Source organism: Rhinolophus sinicus, linkage group LG04 (assembly GCF_036562045.2).
Source record: "Rhinolophus sinicus isolate RSC01 linkage group LG04, ASM3656204v1, whole genome shotgun sequence".
Classification (NCBI taxonomy): Eukaryota; Metazoa; Chordata; class Mammalia; order Chiroptera; family Rhinolophidae; genus Rhinolophus; species Rhinolophus sinicus.
In genome coordinates this window covers 93,985,286-93,991,285 of record NC_133754.1, presented here as the reverse complement: position 1 = coordinate 93,991,285, position 6,000 = coordinate 93,985,286, and positions in this window count along the sequence as shown.

Here is a 6,000-nt window from a genome sequence, read left to right as displayed (position 1 = left end):
ATTATAATGCTTAATTTAGCTCATTCAGTAAAAATAAAAACCTACAATTTTTTAAGTTAAATTCAAGTGTTCCTATGGAATATTAGTTTTAGTTTTAAGATGGACATTTTTAACTGTACACTCTGATGCCACAGATATGCTGTAATTAATAATATTTTATATTTATTTTAATTTTTCATAGTGACATAACTTGTTATTATTGTTCACTATAAATGTCAATTGTACCAAGGCATAAATTGAAACATTCCTTAGATAACAGGAAAAACGTACCGAAGTTTGAGTTGTAATCTCTTTCTCAAAACCTCTTGGATAATGCAAAGTTGAGAAGTCAATAAATAAATGAATAAATATTTATTGAATGTCCACTGTGTGAAACTCTGTCTCTCAACTTTTTTGTGTTTGAGAGGATACTTTGAAAACCAGCTATCTTTAGCAAGAAACTTGAAGAGATTAAATGTACCACACGTTAGCAATAATTATACCACAATCTCAGAATATAATGTCTCATACTGTCTATAAAAGTACAGAGTCATTATCACCTCATATGGCTTATCATCAAAATGACAAGAGATAACAAGTGTTGAGGATGTGGAGAAAAGGGAATCTTTGTGCATTGTTGGTGGGAATGTAAATTGGTGCAGTCACTGTGGAAAACAGTACAGAGATGCCTCAAAAAATTAAAAATAGAGTTACCATATGATCCAGCAATTCCACTTCCAGGTATGTATCGAAAAGAAATGAAAAGATACCTGCATTCCCATGCTTATTGCAGCATGAGTTACAATAGCCAAGATATGGAAACAACCTAAGTGTCCATCAACAGATGAGTAGATAAAGAATATGTGGTATACATATACAACAGAATATCATTCAGCCATAAAAAGGAAGGAAATCTTTCTGTTTGTGATATCACTGACGGACCTTGAGGGCCCTACGCTAAGTGAAATGTCAGACAGAAAGACAAATCCTGTATGATCTCACTTATATGTGGAATCTACGAAAACCAATCCCAGATATGGAGAACAGATTGGTAATTATCAGACATGAAGCACAGGGGTTGGGCAAAATGGGTAAAGATGGTCAAAAGGTACAAACTTCCATTTATAAGATAAATAGGTCCTGGTGATATAATACACAGCTTGGTTACTATAGCTAACAATACTGTATAGTATACAGTATTTGAAAGTTGTTAAGAGAGTAGATCTTAAAAGTTCTCATCACACACAAAAATCTATATGAGGTGATGAATGTTCACTGAATGCGTGGTAATCATTTTGCAATATATACATATATGAAATCATTATGGTGTACAACTAAAACTAATAAATGCTATATATCAACTATATTGCAATAAAACTGAAAGTATACAGTCATCACAGTGTTCAGAATGACCTTTAATGTCCATATTTCTATCAATATTCTGTTCATGACAATCTAGGCTTTTCCTAGCATGCGCCTCAAAACTCTTCCAGCCTCTACCCACTACCCAGTTCCAAAGCCACTTCCACATTTTTTAGGTATTTGTTACAGGAGCACCACACCTCAGTACCAAAACCTGCATTAGTTGAGGTTCCTTAGAGATACAGAACTACCATGAAAAAAATAATGTATATGTATATATAAATGTGTGATAACATATGATTATATATATAATATATGGTGCCAAAAAATGTATACACATTTTAAGAAAGGAAAAAACTGTATTAAAATTGTAATACAGTGAATGATGCTAGCATTCATTTGATTAATGCCATCTTTTGAGAGAATGTCATACAACACATTGCTACTGTAATTCAATTCAACTTCTAAAACTAATACATAGATAACACCTCTTAAAATGTATACATTTTTGTCACCCTTGATGTATATATATATATGTATATATATTATACATATAATATATATATATATTATATATATATATATGATTTATTATCTGAAATTGGCACACATGATTATGGAAGTTGAGAAGTCTCACCCCGTAGAGGTGATGGTGTGAATTTCAGTTTAAAAGCCCACAGGCTCAAGATCCAAGAATGGCCAACATTTCAGTTGGAGTCTGAAAGCAGAAAAAGATTTTCCATACAAAAGGCCTGTCCAAGCTCATGGTGCAGACTTTCCTAAAATCTCTCAAAGATTCACAAAACCCAAACAAGCCACATCTGGCTTTGGCATGTCTCCTACCTCTTGCTGAGAAGTCATAAGCCCAGTACTATCATAGCCAGTCTCAGTTCATGGCTGGGCCTCTTGAGGCACCTCGAAGCCCAGCACGAGTGGCAGCCATCTGTGACTGTTTTGTGGTACATGTAAGGTGGCCCAGGACAGGGCACCGGCTGTGACTGAACTTTGCCTGCAGTGGGGCCCCTCCCAAGAGGCCCTGGAAACCAGCGTGCCCGGAGGCAAGCTTAAGACCAAGCTGGAAACTGGGAAGGCACCAGAGCCCTGCTAAAGCGATCCTGCTCTGTAGGGTCAGCCCCTGTTACAACAGCTCCTCCACTGTAGTCACAGCCAGTCCTCACAACCAATTAACCTGAGAGTGCAAACAGCAACCAAGGCTTAACAACAATAGGGGAGCACACACAATTCATACAGGAGTCACATCTGGAGTGTGCAGCTCAGGTGACCAGGAAGACTGTGTCACTTGGACCCACAGCACAAATACTACATAAGTCCACTCTAAGACTGGGAGACATAGCAGCCCTACCTAATACATAGAAACAAACACAGGGAGGCAGCCAAAATGAGAAGACAAAGAAACATGTCCTAAACAAAAGAACAGAACAAAGCTCCAGGAAAAGAACTAAACAAAATGGAGATAAGCAATCTACCAGATGCAGAGTTCCAAACATTGGTTATAAGGATGTTCAGTGATCTCAGTGAGAACTTCAACAGAAAGATAAGAAACATAAAAATGGAGATAGAAAACATGAAAAAGAACCAGGCAGAAATAAAAAACACAATAACTAAATGAAGAACACATTAGAGGTAATCAACAGTAGATTACATGAAGCAGAGGATCCAATCAGCAATTCAGAATATAAGGTAGTAGAAAATACCCAATTGGAACAGAAAATAAATCCAAACAAATGAGGATAATTTAAGGGGCCTCTGGAATAACAGCAAACACACCAACATTCACTTCATAGGGGTACCAGAAGGAGAAGAGATAGAGCAAGTAATAGGAAACATATTTGAAGAAAAAAATGATGGAAAGTTTCCCTAACCTGGCAAGGGAAATAGACATACAAGCCCAGGAAGCGCAGAGGATCTCAAACAAGATGAACCCCAAGAGGCCCACACCAAGACACATCATAATTAAAATGCCAAAGGTTAAAGACAAAGAGAGAATCTTAAGAGGAGCAAGAGAAAAGCAGTTAGTTACCCACAAGGGAGCTCTTTCTTATAAGACTGCCAGCTTATTTCTCAACAGAAACTTTGCAGGCCAGAAGGGATTGGCAGAAAATATTCAAAGTGATGAAAAGCAAGAACCTACAACTGAGATTACTGTACTCAGCAAAGCTATCATTTAGAATCAAAGGACAGATAAAGAGCTTCCCAGACAGGAAAAAGCAAAGTTCATCACTGCCAAACGAGTATTATACGGAATCTTAGAGGGACTTCTTTAAGACAAAAAAAGAGAAAAAAGAAAAGAAAAAGTCAGAAATATGAATAATAAAATGGTAATAACTACATACCTGTCAACAATTACCTTAAATGTAAATAGATTAAATGCTCCAATCAAAAGATAGGGGTGCTGAATGGATAAGGAAACAAGACCCTTACATATGCTGCCTACAAGAGACTCACTTCAGATCAAAGCACACACAGAGACTGAAAGTAAAGGGATGGAAAGAGGTATTTCATGAAAATGCAAATATAGAAACAAACAAAAAAGTTGAAGTAGCAATACCTATACCAGACAAAATAGACTTTAGAAGAGTCTATAACAAGAGACAAAGAAGGAACTAGTTTTTATCCGAAGAAAAGCAAAATGCTACTTCAAGGCTATATGCTCATCTATATGTTCATTGCAGCATCATTTACAAGATATGAAGGTAACCTGTGTCCCTGAATGAATGAATGGGTAGAAAAACAGGTGTTACATACATACAACGGACTATTAATCAGTAGTAAAAAATAAATAAATAAAGTCTTGCCATTGGCAACATCATTGCTGGCTATGTTGTACTAAGTGTACTAAGTCAGACAGTGAAAGACAAATGTCATATGATTTCACTTACAATTGGAATCTAAAGAACAAAATTAAAAAAAAACGAACAAATCAGAAACAAATTCATAAATACACAACATTTTGATGGTTGCCAGATGGGAGGGGGGTTTCATAGTGGGTGAAAAAGCAGAAGGGATTAAAAAGTACAAATTGGTTGTTACACGGTAGCCATGGGGATGTAAAGTATAGCTTAAGGAATACAGTAAAATTATGAATAGCAAAATGGCAATAGCTACATATCTATCAACAATTACTTTCAATGTAAATGGACTAATGCTCCACTCAAAAGACATAGGAGGGCAGAACGGATAAGAAAACAAAGCCTTTGCATACGGAGCCTACAAGAGACTCACTTTAGATTGAAAGACACACACAGATGGAAAGTAAAGGGATAGAAAAGGATATTTCACGAAAATGGAAACAAAACAAAACAAAACAAAAAAACTAGGGTAGCAATACTTATATCACACAAAATAAACTTTAAAACCAAGGCTATAACAAGAGACAAAAAAGGACCCAGTAATCTCACTTCAGGATATTAATTTAAAGAAATCCAAACACTACTTCGAGGGGAAGTGTGCATCCCTATGTTCATTGCAGCATCGTTTACAATGGCCAAGATGTGGAGGCAGCCTGGGTGTCCATTGGTGGAAGACTGAATAAAGAGGAGGTGGTACATACATACAGTGGAATATTGCTTGGCCAGGCAATGGAATGGGTTCTAGCCATCTGCAGGGGGCATGGATGGGCCTGGAGGGCATTGTGCTGAGTGAAGTATATCAGACAGAAAAACAGATGCAGTGTGAATTTGCTTATATGTGGAATCGAAAGAACAAAATAAATAAACAAAACAGAAACAAATTCATAGATACAGAGAACATATTGATAGTTGCCAGATGGGAGGTGGGTTGGTGGTGAGTGAAAAAGGGGAAGGGATTGAGAAATACAAATTGGTTGTTACACAGTAGTCATAGGAATGTAAAGTATAGCATAAGGATTATAGTCAATAATACTGTAATAACTATGTATGATGTCAGATGGGTACTAGATCTATTGGGGTGATAGATGGGAAAGGGTTTGGGGGTAGGGTGAAAAAGGTGAAGGGATCAAGAAATACAAATTGGTAGTTATAAAATAGTCATGGAGATGTAAGGTGTAGGGAATATAATCAATAATATGGCAATAACTATATATAGTGCCAGGTGGGAACTAGACTAATCAGGGGGATCATTTCGTATATTATGTAAATGTCTAATCACTGTGCAGTACACCTGAAATTAATATAAAATAAGATTGAATGTCAACCATAATTTAAAAATTTAAAAATGGGGAGAAGATAAAGGGGAATAAGAGATTCAAAGTTCCAGGTACAAAACAAGCAAGTTATGAGAATGTAATGTACAGCATAGGAAATAGAGTCAATTAATTTGTGATAGCGTGGTACAGTGTCAGATGGTTGCTGGACTTATCATGGCGATCATTTCTTTAGCATAGGGATAATAATATGGTAATAACTATATATAGGTAAGTACTGTTGAATAGCTATGATGTAACTTGAAAGTAATATAATAATGTATGTTAGCTATATTTTAATAAAAATCTTAAAGAAACGTGTTAATAGTCCTCTTCATTGAGAAATGGTGCTTAATTTGATGTCTTTATCTGTAGATTTATTAAATAGGCCCACACACTTCAGCAGAATGGACCAAAATTATTTCCCCTAACAATCTAGCATCATGCCTTATGTATATATCTTTTTAATGAGGAAT